This window comes from Natator depressus, chromosome 1, assembly GCF_965152275.1.
Source record: "Natator depressus isolate rNatDep1 chromosome 1, rNatDep2.hap1, whole genome shotgun sequence".
Taxonomy (NCBI): domain Eukaryota; kingdom Metazoa; phylum Chordata; order Testudines; family Cheloniidae; genus Natator; species Natator depressus.
The window spans coordinates 145995503-146011397 of record NC_134234.1 but is presented as its reverse complement, the minus strand read 5'-3'; the positions used below and the strand labels follow the sequence as shown (position 1 = coordinate 146011397).

General features: G+C 38.7%; 1 protein-coding gene across 6 annotated transcripts in view; it reads left to right on the top strand.

Moving 5' to 3' along the window:
- Positions 1 to 15895, top strand: part of DMD (dystrophin) — a 1886383-nt gene that overhangs the window by 1480606 nt on the left and 389882 nt on the right. The gene's annotated exons all lie outside the window — the stretch shown is intronic.

Genomic DNA, 15895 nt, shown 5'->3' with positions numbered 1-15895 from the left:
TCCTGATCTTTCAGTGACTGAGTCATTTAGACATGGAATGAGATACTGTGTGTTTTGAAGGACAACTTAAAACAAACAGAAATAAACTTTGCTGAAACAGATATTTAGATTTTATATTGCAGAAAAATTAATTACGGTGCTGATGCAGAGTCTTAAACTAAGAGTTATTGACATATGAGTGTTTGTTATGCATTTCTGATATTTATAGCAGTCCTGTATATATTGTGTCTAGTTTATTCTCTGTTGTTTAACTGAATTAGTTTTGCTCCATTACTTTCAAACACTTCAAAAATATTAATCTTGCATTTGGTTGATTTTTGTTAACGTGCTCAGTTGGAATAAAAGAAGATGGCCTGTCATAGTGAATGATCATACAATTTTCAGACAATTGTTTTCCCTGGATAAAAAAAAATGCTTTCTCTACCTTTAATGTTAAGAAAGAGAAGGTGGCATGTTTTCTTGGTTTCTTTTAAGAGAGTCTTCATAAGAAAAGATTCATCATTAGAGATGAAATACTATGGCTGAGGCACTTATATTTACATTGTGCTCCCTTAATAGGGATGTGTGTTCACAGATTTGTTAAATTATTGTGGTGCATATAAGGCAGAGCTGTATGGTAAAATGCACTTACAGTGCTTTAGCTTCACCTTGGTAATAAATTCACCCACATCCAAATCTGGAAACTCCAGAGTCTGGAGATGATAATAGTTAATTTGTTTGTACATTAATTTAAATGTGAATTAATTGAAAATTACAGAGATTGTGTTCCATAAATAACATTAGGTTAGAGATAGCGTTGCCTTTTTTCTCAAATGCACTTTATACTATTTATTCTACTATAACTCGTTTTTCCATTGTAATGCTAATGCATTATTAATAAACTCCATTATACTGTACTTTAAAAGTCAGAAATGTTGCATTCCTTAGAAATCAAATCTTTTTTGCTTGAAAAGTTGATTATGGTTATCTAATGTTTTTATTTAAAAAATACTCAAAATTTTCACTCCTCTATGTCTGACTTTAGTTGGTATGATCCTTGAGAAGCAGTTATGAATGGGAGATCATGCTGTACTGAATTAGACCATTTATATCCAGTACAGTCCATCTCTTTTCACTCTCAAGTATCTTATTTTTTGATTGCTACTGGAATTAAAAAATATTCCAAGTTCTCCTTTTATACTTCTAGGTTGTGTGCAGTATTAGCAATAATTTAAGTTGGCGTGGTAACTTTTGTATGTCACATAAAAATGGCTCATCTGTCAAAACAGAGTTCCTTGTAAACAGAAGTCTAGTATTTTATTCTTAAATATAGTTGAAGTTATTAGAAAGAGTTATATTTGGCCAGAAATACCATGTTTGCAGCCTGCAATGCTTTTTAAAATTACTGTGGAGGGAGTCATCCTTGGATGAAGAAAGCAGAGCACATACAATAAAATATGAAAAAGAAACATTTAACATTATATTCGGCTCAACTTTAGACAACCCACTGAGTAAATGAAATAAGAAATAACTGTATTGTAAGTTAAAATATTTTTTTTAAAACCTTGGGAGTTGTCTTTTAAAGGAATTGTTGCACTGGCATAAGTCTGAATTTTCATCAAGGCTTTTGCTATGTTTTAAAAAAATGTCTTCACAATATATGAAGGGCAAAATGTGTAGCAGTATCTCTGTTTGCTTCCTTTTCAAGACGCAAACACCATTCTGTTCACTGTTTGATCTTGGCTGTGCAGCAAGAGCAGTGATTCTTACATATTAAAAAGAAACATTAGTATGCAAAGGCACAGCAGCAGCTGTTTTATTGTCACTTACTCCCAACTGATTCATATATATCTGTCCACCCATGGAGCAGTAATTTTTGACTTTCAGTGAAGGCTGATGGGTAGAAGGGGGGAAAATATCTTCATGAAATATCTTTTTGTTTCTCTAGCTCTCTGTCAATCTCTCTCTCTAGAGCATGATACTTTTGGATAGGCTAGACTATTTGCCTATCACTGTTTATCAGCCACTTCATAGCATGTTTAATCCTCCAGAAAAACCTCATAATTCATGAGTGCTGCAAGCACAAGTGGATTAGGAAATGTCTTTCTCTTGAATGGAATTAATGTGGTTGATGTCACTATGAAATTTGTTGGAATTTTTTTCCTCCTCCTGTAAGGATCGGTATAGGGTGGGAAAGTGCCTGTTCCTTCCCATACTGAAATCCAGGGCATTTTCATTGAGGTAAATGAAGTCCTGCTGTGTGCTTTAAGGGAAAAAAACTCTTTTTGATAAAGGTGATTAGCATGATTCTCTATTACATGAAATCATAATTGTTATAAGAGTGGCCTATAATTAATTTAAAAGTAATGCAGCACTGCAAACCAGATGACACGGACTGAGTTTCACTAACTTTTAAGTTCAGGGCTGTGTTTTGAAACAGCTCAAGTGTTTGTTTGCTTTGTACTGCACTTCTTATCATGTGTGAGATTGACCTCAGATTTCTGATCTAAAGACTGGGAATATTCCTCAAATGATAAAGGTAATTCTTCTAGCAATTAAGCATTAATATGTATGGAACTTATTTGGAGAACAAACTGCTAGCCTTCATCCACTTCTATTTGCTCAATAGCGTATGGCTGATTCTCTGGGTATGATGATAGCATTGCTCACGAATCCAAACCATCATCTTAAAAAAAATATATGAGCAAGTTAATAAATTATTCTTATTATTTATTGTGGGCCAGCAATGTACCTGTTGCTCTACAAAACAGAAAGGACAATGGTCCTTATCCCAAGGGACTTACGATATAGCAAATAAATGATTATCTATAAACATTATGCATACATGATACATACTGCGAAGGTCATATCATCACTTGATCAGTGTTATTTAATAATGTGATTAGAATTCATACAGCACGTTATGCGTGTGAAGTAGTCTATAGACATGAACTAATCATGACAAGAACCTGTGATGTTTGTTGGTAAGCATTACTATCCCCATGTAAGAAGAAGCAAGAAGGGAAGCTGAGATCAAAGGTGAAGTGACTTACCCAAAGGCAGACCATGAGTGTCAGAGCCAATATTACAACGCAGGAACTCCTGATTACAGCTGGACGAGAAATGTTTTTTCTTATCACGTGAATAATTTCCAAGATTTAAAAAATTTTCACATCTCAAATTAGGATGAATAGTCAAAATTCTGAAAATATTCACAAACTGAATGACCCAAAATGAAAAAGAATTAGTTTATTCTAATGTTATATTTTGCTAATTTGGAACATTTTTATTTCAATCTATTTTTAACCTTTTTTTCAGTTTAAATTTAAAAGGAAATCCATTTTGAACAGGAAATCCAGAATTTTTCATTGAAAATTGTAAAAAACAAAATGTTTTGACAACTTCAAAACCTTTTTCTCAGTTTTTTGTGAGTTGGGAAACTTTGTCAAACCCGACCTTGTTTCGCAAAATTTTGGTTATGATGAATTGGCTTTTTTCACGGAAAAACTTCATGAAGAAATTTCCCTGCTAGCTCTACTCCTGACTCGCAATTCAGTGATCAGTATTCCACACTGCCTTCCCTTTAAAATTAATTGTATAGATAGTAAATATTTATCACTGCCACACACTGTTTTAATGGATGAGAAACTTGACTGGATCTGCAAGCTGCCAGACAGCTTTAGGATCAAGGAGGAATGTATATAGGGATAAGCCCCTCTTCCCTGGCATTGCCATTGGAGAACCACAGAGGTGCAAGTCAATTGGCTCTTTCCTCCCACAATCATTTCTTTAAAGCTTGGCCTGTTTTGTTTTGTTTTCCCCCAGGCTCCTTGCCCCATTTTTAGCAGAACATGTGCTCCCTCCATATAAGTTATATTGTATAGGAACTGTGTTTTCATGTTGCTCTGTCTAACTGATTGTCTGTTCAAAGGCTCAGGAAGTAACTTTTCCCATCTGGGCCAAATTGGCCGGGGATTAATGTTTTCTCCCCCTTCCTCATAGCATTATGATTAGGGTAATACACAGATTAAATAGATATAGGATGTAGGAATTTTTAACATTAGAAATTGTACGAGTGTCAGCTGGTCACAACATGCAGCAGGTGTCCAGTGTTGGTGAATGGCCAAAGGGCCAGTGACTAGTAAATGCAAGACATGGGTTTCCGCTGTTGGACCCCATGTCAATGGGCAAAAGGGAGCCCTGAAGTCCATACAGGCCAGGTTTCAGTGCCTTATAAAAGCTGCTTTTTCAATTTGATGTATTTAATGAAAACAACATGTATATATTGCACAACTGTGACCTGTTTTTTTTCTTCTTTTTTCTACTTCTTACTCTTCCCCTTTGAGTTATACAACCCAGGGTAGTGTGTGAATGAAAGTGGATCTCTTACAAGCAGACAAGGAAAGATGGACACATCTATAAAGTAATAAATAACTGGGAAAGAGGGAGGGAACACATTATCTTTTCTAGCAATTCCAGTGAAATTCAAGTGCCATCCAGAAGATTGTTTTCTTGAGAATAGAAATAGAGCCCTTAATGTTTGCTATGTGATGTTGTCATGAAGCAACGAAGACAGGCAAAACTTACAGAACATGAAAGCGTTTTGTTTTTGTTTTGGAGAAAGTTTAAAGTGTTTCAAACAAAGACAGTTATTATGGAGTGAGTCTACCATGTGCTGTGACTCTGACCATAACAGTGAACAAGGTATGGAAAATGATCAAATAAAGATTGTATCCTTAATTTATTTTAAAGCTCAGTCTATTAAATTGAACTGCATTTGGTGAGGATCATCTCATGTTAATTCTGTAGGGGGATGGTTGCAGTTTACACTTTCCCCCGTCCCCCTGCCTTCCTAAATTAATGTAAGATGGAACACCTGGGCTAGTATAAAGAATGTTTAAGCAGAGCTGTGGTACAGAAAGGCAATTGCATTTTGCATAGAATTTCAAAATTTGATTTCATTCTGATTTGGAATGAAAACCAAACATTTCAAAGTTCCACATGAAAGGGAAAGCCCTGGGGGCCTCAGGCCTGGGGTAATCCTGGGGCTGGGTGCCACAAGGCTACAGACCCTGAAAGTCCAGCAGTGCCCTACTCCAAGGCAATCCACTTAGCTGCCTGGCCCTAAGCCAAAGACCATGGGAACCCAGGATGCTGAGGAGCTGGGATCTTGGAAGCTGGGGTTCCCTTTGCTTCTAGGCTCCTGGCTTCCTGTCAGCCTGCCTAGTGAGCTGCAGAGAAACCTGAGAACTTTGGATCCACGATTCCCAGAGCTTCCAGGCTCTTGGCTCTTCATTAGCCCATCCAGCGGGCTGCTGAGAAGCCAGGTAGGTAAGGTGGGAGGAAACCAGCCAGGTTTCTGATGGAAGCCTGCCTGTTTTCCATAGACTTTAGTCTAAATCAAACTATCTCTGTGGGATGTTTCAGTTTCCATGAAATGGCATTCTTTGACGGAAAAACGTTCTGTCAGACAGTTTCTGGCTAGCTCTAGTTTTAAGACACACATGGTTGAAACCAAAAGCTTGTCAGTTAGAGGCTTTGTGCATAAATCTCCCACAGCAGGCCACAGGCAATTAAGTTTTAAACATGAGGAGATGAGAATATGCAATAGAACTGAATCTAGATCTAGCTTTTCAGTACACCTTTCCTATGAACTATGTGTCAAAGCACTTACAAGACAGCAAGTTAGACACTAGTAATGTCGTGATCATGCACAGAGAAATATAGTAGCCACTTGCAGCAGGCACTAGTTCATACACCAGTTTGGGCATCAGGTTTGCCAATTAACTGTTACAGGCAATGTGCTCAAAAACAAGTGGGTGTGAAAAGATGCTTTAAAAAAGGGCCAGACGCTAATGGGATTTTAAGAGTGATGGTGTTTTGCTATTCTTTTCCGCTGGAGATAATTAATGTGTAGAATGGAGTAGAAAAGATAGCAAGGGAAACTTCAGCCACATAGTCAAGCTAGAAGAAAAATTAAACAACTAACTGGAGAGGGAACATTGTCCTCAATACTAAGAGTATCCCCTTCACTTTACAGAAAGTGTCATGACAGCCACAAGTCTGAATTTCAACTTCACTGTGCCAGCCAGTCCCAGAGAAGTTAAGGGGGAGTTCACTTCAAGGTAGAGCAGGCAATGTTTGCCCTCAGGACCACTGGTAGGTAGGGCATTTGTTCAATAAAGCTCTTCTGCAGCCCCACCAGTGAATGCTGGTAAAGGGAAGTGCTGATTTAATGTATATCTGGGCCATAACCACTTCCCAAAAAGTTGTGCCCATTTTTAAGCTCCCTCGGTCTCCCAGGCTGACTTTTTGCCACTGGGGCTTTGAGGCAGGATTTTTGAACTCAGCAGTGATGAATTAAGACCAGAGTATGGGAAACTAAATGTAGGTTTCCAAGTAGTGTTTTTTTTGCACTGACTCTCAGGAAACTTCCAAGTTTTATCATTGTCTTTTTAAAATCTGTTGAAACAAACTTGCACTTCAAAAGAGGTATAGTTGACCCAGAAATAGAGTGTGTGTGTGTGTGTGTGTGTGTGTGTGTGAGAGAGAGAGAGAGAGAGAGAGGTTTTAGGAACTGTGAAAATAATGATAGAGGGTGCTAATTAATGGGCTATTTGTTCCCTCTTCTAATTCCATTGGCCCACAAAATGAATTTGGCCCATTATAATTTGAGGACATTAAGTAGAAAAATACATCTTTGATAAAGATTTTATCTTCAGAAATATTGGAAAACCCCTAAATTTAAGGGTCTAGTGTATATTTATTTCTTCCCTTGTTACTAATGGTTTGAGTGTATCAAGGGAACATGTCTCTAACCTCTAAGATTTTGCTATCCTTTCTCAAACTCTCAATATTTTTTGAAGCAACTAGGGAAATTAATGTTCCATTGGGTGGATAAGACTTCTTATAACATAAATAATTTGTCTGGGGACTTCACACATTTAGAGGTGTTCCTTTTGATTCTGTTGATCAGAAATCATTAGATCAGAACTCATGAGTAGAAAATAAGGTTAATATGCCTTCAGCACTCAACAGTTCATTCACTGAGGGGCGGGGAGTCAAACGTAACTGCACATTCTGATTTCCTGATGATGTAATTATATTAAACCTGTGCATTATAATGCAATGTTTGTTTCTACGAGCATGTATTTGCATGCATCATTTGTCTGAATTGACAGCAATGTAATAGTTGAGGTGATTTGCACATTTATAACACTTTCTGGAGAATTTTCACACTATACATACTAGTTACTCCAAGGAGTTATGTAATTATATGTTGTGTTTTATTAGCTAATTTAAATACATCATGTGTTCCCTTGAGGCCTAGATTGATACATGGCCGTATGCGGGAGATGAAAATAATGAACTTTACTGTCTGCTTTAGCACTTGTGGTAATATGAAATCTCAGCTCTGTTAATTACCCTTGTGGTTTGTCTTTGTAGCAATAATTATATGTGACATTGCTTTCCAGTTTATGTAATATTAGACATAATTCAGAAATTGGCATGGATTTATCCTGTTATTATATCAATGTAATTTTTATAAATTAAGCCTGTAGATCAGTAAAATTAGATGTTTATATCCCTGTAAAATTTAAGAAGGCAAGAATCCATGTGACAACTGTTTATTTAAATGATAACCTGAGAGTGCTTCCTGTTTGAGGTAGCAACTGTATCACAATCAAAATGAACTCTGTTGTTGAATGCCATGGTCCTTACAACACATACATTCTGATACCAAAGGTCCAAGAGTTTTAGATAGGGTATGGTTACTCTAAAGGATATCTCATTGGGTTAATACTATTGGCCTGAAATATGTAACAAAATATTTCTCTGACCCCCTTACCTTACCTTGTTCAGTTATCTTCACTTCACCCAGTACCTGAACAACTTTACATCCACGAGAGCTGACGATGTGTTTATACCAAAAATGAGAGTAATGTGATGTACCTTAAGTAATATTTTAAAATGAATGGTAGATGTCCTATATAATCAACTCAGTGCTAGTTTTCAGTAAAAACACAGGAAGCTGATAACTGCGGAATCCGTGTCCAAATTTCTTCTCAGACTTGCTTCAGGCTGGCACCTGACACCATGGCTTGTGAGAGAAACCCACCTTGTTTTCCTGTAGCAGCCTTCTTTCAGTAGCAGAGAGTTTAGATACATCTCTTGTAGTTGGTAACATAGCAGTGCTTTGAGAGAATAAAGAGTCCTTCCAACTCGGTTTTAAGCTTAAATCAGAATACGTGAATCTTGTCACAAGAATGGCCTTACCTCAGCAAAAGGTGTTTGGGATTGGGTGGTGAACATAGCTGACAGGGAGGTAAAAAAGGAAGCTGTAAAGTTATTGTTGGATTTATTTGATTTTAATGTCAAAAAAGTGATTTTGTAGTAATCCATTTGATGTGTCCATAAGAGTATTCTCTCCCTGTGCTCTGGGTGGCTGATTTACATAGGCACTATCTAGTTGCTTGCTAATATCTGGACAGTGAGTAAGTAAATTTCTTTACTCTGGCTGCTAAGGATTCTCCAATAAATATATATAAGCATTTATATCTAAAAGATCTTACATTTTTTACCAAATTTGACCAGGCAAATTTGCTTTTTACAGTGAAAAATCACCAATATTACATCACAAACTTTACCTTATGTTCTGAAGTGGCATAATAATTGTCAGGCCCATCTTGACTGCCTGTGAATTTTAGAACAGTTTGAACATTGAGCTTTACACAGAAATGCTGTTGCAACCTCATATAGGATATGGCTACATATCATCCCATGATGAACAGCTGAATAAGTGAGTCTGAGAGGTATCTTACCTTGGGATATATTATAAAAAAAAAATCACTTGGAACTGTCTAGTTGAATCTACAGGCAAAGTGTTTGCCCTTCTCAGTATTTATATTACTTCTAGGGAAAATTCACCTTTGGCAGGGATTCTTTAGTAGTATTCAGTTGGGAGTAAACTCCCATCATGGTCAGGGAAATCACCTAACTTTCCCCTCGGTTTCTTGGCAGATTTTAATAAGGAGATCCCAGGACTCCCTGAGATCAATACATCAGTGGGAGGAGGAGGGAGGGGAAACAGAGGGTTGAAAGAGAGAGATCAAAAGGGAAAAGAGGAGGAAAGAATTGAAGGGGAGAGGTATTTATAAGTTTTAAAACCAAATGGTAATGACCTTTAGGATGGAAGGATGTGGAGTTAGCATCTTGGGAAATTGAAAGGAAGGAGTTAAAGGATGAAAGTGGTAAGAGCACATTTCAGAAATAACTTAAGGATTCTTTCTGGTAGCTCAGAAAAAACCATGTCCTCGGCAGATAAACTCCAGCCTTTGGCCTCCAAATTTATGTACCCAGGATATGGTTCTTATTTCTTTAACAGGGATTCCCCTCAAGTTATCATCCAAATAATAATATGCTATGCCGCCATTAGCTGGCTGGGGTGAATCCAGTTTTTTAAATCTTGAGTTCTAAATTGAGAGCATATTGCCAGTATGACACTGTAGGGAAGGCAACACTTGGGAACTGCCAGCATACTCCTGAAAAGAAAACTTAAACTACAATCCTTTTAGTTAGGCCTGTAATCCTTACAAACTTCTTATTCCCCTGTCTTCATACAGTACCACTAGTTTGCAGATAGGACCATTTTATAAAAAAATTATACAAAAGGAATGTGTTTTATCAGTGCTTGTATTTTAAATTGAATGATAGCTGGTCATTGGGTTAGGGGTTGGGAAAAGAATTGAGGAGAAGAAAAGGGTTACTTTTGCAGAGTAGTAGCTCAGACAGAATTTTGGCTTCACTAGATGTATTATATACATGAAGTACAGTACAAAAAGCCTTACTCTCAGGTGTAGAGTTCAGGTTCAATTAGTTCAGTTTTTAAATCGGTTTATAAAAATAAACAGATGTTTTAGACAAGTGGCATAAGGGGCCCAAGAGCCCTTAAAGCGGTTTTAAATGTCATACATTTCCACTACATTAAGATGAATGTGCTGCTATACGTAACACAATGATAAGGATAGTTATCACCCCAAAGAACTGACAGTCTATAATCCTTCAAACATGCGCAGGAGTAGAGCTGCTGAAGTCAATGGGACTATTCTCACATGTAAAAATAAGTACACACATAAGAGTTTGCAGGGTTAAGTCTTAAAGGACAAGCATACAGAAGACAGGACATACTGGGAAATTTAAATGAAAGACTGATGTAAAAAGTAATTTTAATTATGCTTGTTTTTAATTACTGACTACCACCTGTCCTCTGGATAGGATTTTTTTAATGGTTCCATATAGAGGTGCTGCAGTTTTATTTCAAAGAATGAAAAAATAAATGTTTCAGCCAGCATGGTGGTCAAGCAACATTCTGAAAGACTGGCATCCTGCTGTACTTGATTCTGAGCCTATATGATTTTATTCAGCTTTATCCACAATGGTATTTTCCAATATCGCCGTGTGTTTTGGTGTAGGGAAAGGTGTGGAGAAGAGGAACAGGAGGGCTTTGGTGCTCTGGGGAATGGGAATGAAAAAAAAAAAAGAAGATGAGAATTGAGAACAGCCGTGTACCACTAAGCTGCTGCATGGTGCTGTGTTAGTTATGAGCTGAATATTTCCAGAGAAGTCTAGATGCTGTTTGTCAATGGTAAATCTGCAGTGCCACAGCTGTTCTTCCTAGCTGGATGTCAAAGAGAGAGTAGTAAGAAAATTGCAGGGGTGGGGGGGGGGAATGAATGCAATGCATACATTAAAAAACAGTGTGATTGATTCATTTGGAATGACCTTTTTTAATGAGAAAAAGAGTAAAAGTGTTAAATGCTGCACAGTTCATGTGGGAATTTAATGGATTTATTTATGCATTCTGCACCAAAGTGTCTTGTTTTACAAGTCGTATTGTATTTGTTTTACAGATGTTGTATTTCTGTTAGTAAATACCAAATCTTTCTTATTTTATTTTTCAGTTAATTGATCTGGCACTTAAGTGGAATTGGGAGGAAGCAAATATTCTTAAAGATTCCTGTTATAGAAAAAAAGTGACATGTTTTACTTCACAGCAATTGTAATATAAACAAGTATCACACTTTATTGATAAACAAAACAATATAACATTTTCATGGCAAAATATATGAAGCCTTCTTTCCAGAGTAGAGTTTGTTGAAGAAAAATATATATATATGTATACACACACACATATAGTTATAGTTATAACTAGAAAAACATGCTAAGTAAATCATAATTAGTAGTGCAGTTTGTGCTATGGACAGCTTAGATATTCCAAGTGGAGTACTGTGTTCGTATTGAACACCTGCTGGCAGTTCTCAGTAAATTTATCACTCTTAAATTGTAAGAAATCCCCCACACAAAGGGTGTTGCATATAAAAGAAGAAAGGGAAATTTGTTTATTTGATCTACCATGTAAACATCTTTTTATAACTAAAATAAAGTTAGAAGACAGCATTATTTGGCAAGCAAATTCATATTAAGTGCAGTTGCTAGACATTTGTGTTTTTCATCCTGATAAAAATACTGATCATATTGATGGTACCGGTACAGTGTAATTAGAAGCTGTGAGTCAGGTCAAAGAAGAGAAATACATCATTAGAGTGCAGGGCTATTCTCTCCTAAAAACTCACTGACATCACAGTTTTGGAATGTTCCAAGTTTTTAAAATGTTGCTTTTCAGAATCATTTCTTTGAGCTCCAGGAATAAAAATCCACTTAGGAATAGTTTATTCATGTCTTAAAAGAGGATGACTGCAGCAGCGACAGGGAAGTTACTCCAACCCGCCTTTTAAATTGGTGCTGGAATTTTAATCAGGGGCTCCAAAAGCCAAGCAGGCCCCATGCAACATAACACCACACCTCACCAAGGACATAGCCACTCCTTTAATTTATGTGAAGTGGAGCAGTCAGAAATAAGTCTGTTTTCCGAAAGGTTGAGCATTAAGAAAGGAAGTCTTGCTGGTGACCAAATTAAAATATTGCATTAAAAATAATGGTAGGAATAATGACTACCACTGACCCAGTTCAACACTTTTCCCTTGTAAGCCTCACAGAAGGTCAGGCTTAAAAACGGATTGTAGTGGACATTTTTCACACACAAACTAATACAGTTTTGAAACAGATAGCTGGGAAGGGCTGTGGTAGCATGACTTATGGGAGCTTGTCCATACCAACACTTAGCTCGTGGCAAGCTGGGGTGTAAATCTATCTCGCACTAGCCTACCAAGCACTAAAAGCTCCACAGTGCACTTTAGTCTACCTCAGTGGCACTCTCAGCCATATGGACATTGTGGCAGGACACTAATCAGGAGGCAAAGCCGCCCAGTGTGGGAAAAGAAGGAGCAGTTTGCCCTGGGACCCACCACTGAGAATGTTCCCAAATTGAGTGTGTCAAGGTTCCTTCCCCACTCTGAACTCTAGGGTACAGATGTGGGGACCTGCATGAAAAACCCCCTAAGCTTATTTTAACAGCTTAGGTTAAAACTTCCCCAAGGTACAAACTATTTTACTTTTTGTCCCTGGACTTTTTTGCTGCCACCACCAAGCGTCTAACAAATATATAACAGGGAAAGAGCCCGCTTGGAAACGTCTCTCCCCTCAAAATCCCCCCCAATCCCTACACCCCCTTTCCTGGGGAAGGCTTGATAAAAATCCTCACCAATTTGCATAGGTGAACACAGACCCAAACCCATGGATCTTAAGAACAATGAAAAAGCAATCAGGTTCTTAAAAGAAGAATTTTAATTAAAGAAAAAGTACAAGAATCACCTCTGTAAAATCAGGATGGTAAATACCTTACATGGTAATCAGATTAAAAACATAGAGAATCCGTCTAAGCTAAACCTTAAGTTACAAAAAGACACAAACAGGAATATACATTCCATTTAGCACAACTTATTTTATCAGCCATTTAAACAAAACAGAATCTAACACATATCTAACTAGATTGCTTACTGACTTTTTCCAGGAGTTCTGACCTGCATTCCTGCTCTGGTCCCGGCAAAAACAACACACAGACAGAGAGAAGAACCTTTTGTTTCCCACCCCTCCAGCTTTGAAAGTATCTTGTCTCTTCTTTGGTCATTTTGGTCAGGTGCCAGCGAGGTTATCTTAGCTTCTTAACCCTTTACAGGTGAAAGGGTTTTTCCTCTGGCCAGAAGGGATTTAAAGGTGTTTACCCTTCCCTTTATATTTATGACAGAGTGGCATTGAGATCCAGCGCACTGGGACATAATGCCATTCAGATTTTGCCCTGCAGCCCCTCTGTCATAACTGAGAGGCCACAGGACCAAACCTGAGTGGCGCTTAGACCCTACGTGCTGGGTTACAATGACCGGAGCAGGGAGCCGAGCCACTGCTGCGGGATGCGTGCAGTTGTATGTGTGAGGTGAAAATATTGTGGGTGCGCCCCGCATCTATTCTGCTTTGAAACAGGATTAGATTAAATTGCACTAGGGAACTTTTAGCACAGGGCAGCAGGGTTCACACAGAGAGTGAGTTATGGCAAGCTAATGTGAGGAAGATTTACACCCCAGCTTGTCACAATCTGAGTGTTCATGTAGACAAGCCCTGAGCTAGAGAGTCATTAATACAAGATATATTAGAGAAGAACAAAAATAATCACAATCAGTAGTAGAAACTGGGATAGAATGAATGTTTTTTTCTGGGCAGCATCACTCTGAAATGCTCCAGAAGTTGGTCCCTCTGTCCCATTTTTTCCATAGCCCTTTAATATGCCTCATCCATGCTCAAGTAGTTTGTTTTAACACAGTACCCTCAATCCTAGAGAGTGGTTAGGTGGGGTCCCTGCAGTTTTGCTATGTTTGTGCCACGTTTAGTCTTAGCCCACCCAACTCCAAATTGCTTGAAGTGGAGATCACAGATAATACAACTTCCAAAGATTTCTGTCATACTTATTTTCTTGATGATCAATGTTATATAAGAGATTTTAATCACATCCTGTAGTGATATAGTACAATCTGCATTTAATTTACCTATTTATCTTCTGTTCCTTATAGAAGCACATTTGTCTGAAAAGTGGAATAATTAACTTAAATTATTTGTGGAATCCATTGTGGATTTTAAGGGAAGTGCTTTCTGCTATATGGCAAGCTTGAAAAAGATGATTTGATGGCCTCCCATATTTATACTTAAGATTGCTCTGCTCCAAAAAGCTTGACTTGAATTCTGATTGTACTCTAGAAAAAGATGATTATATTTCCATGGGACCAGATAAGTAAAAATTATGTTCCTCAGATAGGTAAAAGGAAGAAATTGGGAAATATTTTGTATGTCAGCCAAAAAGCTATTAGGCAGGAAAATATGGATTTGATCATCTGAGATATATAATTGAGAACCTCTGTTAATCTGGATATAAGGCAAAAATATTGTGGCAGATACTAAAATCTAATTGTGCATCCCTATGCTAAATTCAAACTAAAGTAATGGAATGCAAAGACGAGGAATAAAAGAAAGTTAAGGAAAGATTCTCTGTAGAGCACCTGACATGGCAGCCACTTTGCACTACCAAGACCTATTTTGTTGAGGGTTTTCAGACTGCACTGAAAAGTAATTCAGTTCCAGGATTTATAAACCACACAATGTCTCCATTTTTTAATGATATTATAAGTAGCATATCACAAGTTCCTCCATATGCATGTACATCACGTTTTCATAATATTAACCATTCAATATACTTCCCCTTTACCTATCATGTACAGCTGTGGTTAACTGTAGATTGGTAGATCACACTACCAAAAGTGACAGCCTTTTTGACCAGAATAATTTTGCATATATCACCACCAGGGGTGAAAGTAAGTCGAGTGATTTACCGGTACTCTGGGGCCAGCTCTGGCCTCTGAAAGGGGCGGGGCCTAGGGCAGAAGGGGCGGGGTTGAGGGGGTCAGAGCCAGCCCAGCCCACCCTGTAAGGTAAGTGTCGTCCCCCCCCCAGGGTAGCAGCAGCAGCCCGGGGCTCCGGGGGCTATTTAAAGAGCCCGGGGCTCCCCTCTTCTACTGCCCTGGCCCTTTAAATAGCCGCCAGAGCCCTGGGGAAGCAGCGGGGCTCCGGCAGCTATTTAAAGGACTGGGGCGGCAGAGGCAGCTGGAGCCCCGGCCCTTTAAATAGCCCCTGGAGCCCCCGCTACCCCAGGGCTCCGGGGGCTATTTAACGGCCTGCAGCTCCGCTGCTTTTACCGCCCCGGTCCTTTAAATAGCCGCCGGAGCCCTGGAGTAGCGGCGGCGGGCCTCCAGTGGCTATTTAAAGGGCCCGGGCGGTAGAAGCAAGGGAGCCCCAGGCCCTTTAAATAGCTACTGGAGCCCTGCAGCTGCTACCCCAGGGCTCCAGCAGCGGGGCTCTGGAGGCAATTTAAAGGGCCTGGGGCTCCAGCAACTGCTGGGAGCCCCAGGCCCTTTAAATTGCCCCCTGGGGAAGCCGGGCTGCCCCAGTATGGTGCACCGGCTCTTGCCGGTACGCTGTACCGGGGCGTACCGGCTTACTTTCACCTCTGATCACCATTGAGTGAAAGAGTCCCATTTCTTTTTCTACCAAAAGTTCAAAAGCTTTTCAGTCTTTCAAATGCTAAAGTGAAATCAGACGTTTTCTATCAGTTGAAAGATCCACATATAAATCTGTTCTTTTGTACCTTCTTGTCTCAACTAAATAATTTATTTTCATCCTTGACCACCTTCTTTATTATATATAATCCCTTGGGTCTTTATGGTAACACAAAAAGCTTATGGGCACCACAGTAATTGCCATGTATTCAGTGTATAAATTGACCAATACTCACTAGGATTAGCACCAGGGCAAAAGGTCTCTCCCCCCCCCCCCCAAAAAAACTACCTATTGGGCCCAGTCCTGCTGCTATTGAAGTCAATGGCAAACCGTCCATTGATTTCAATGGAAACTGATT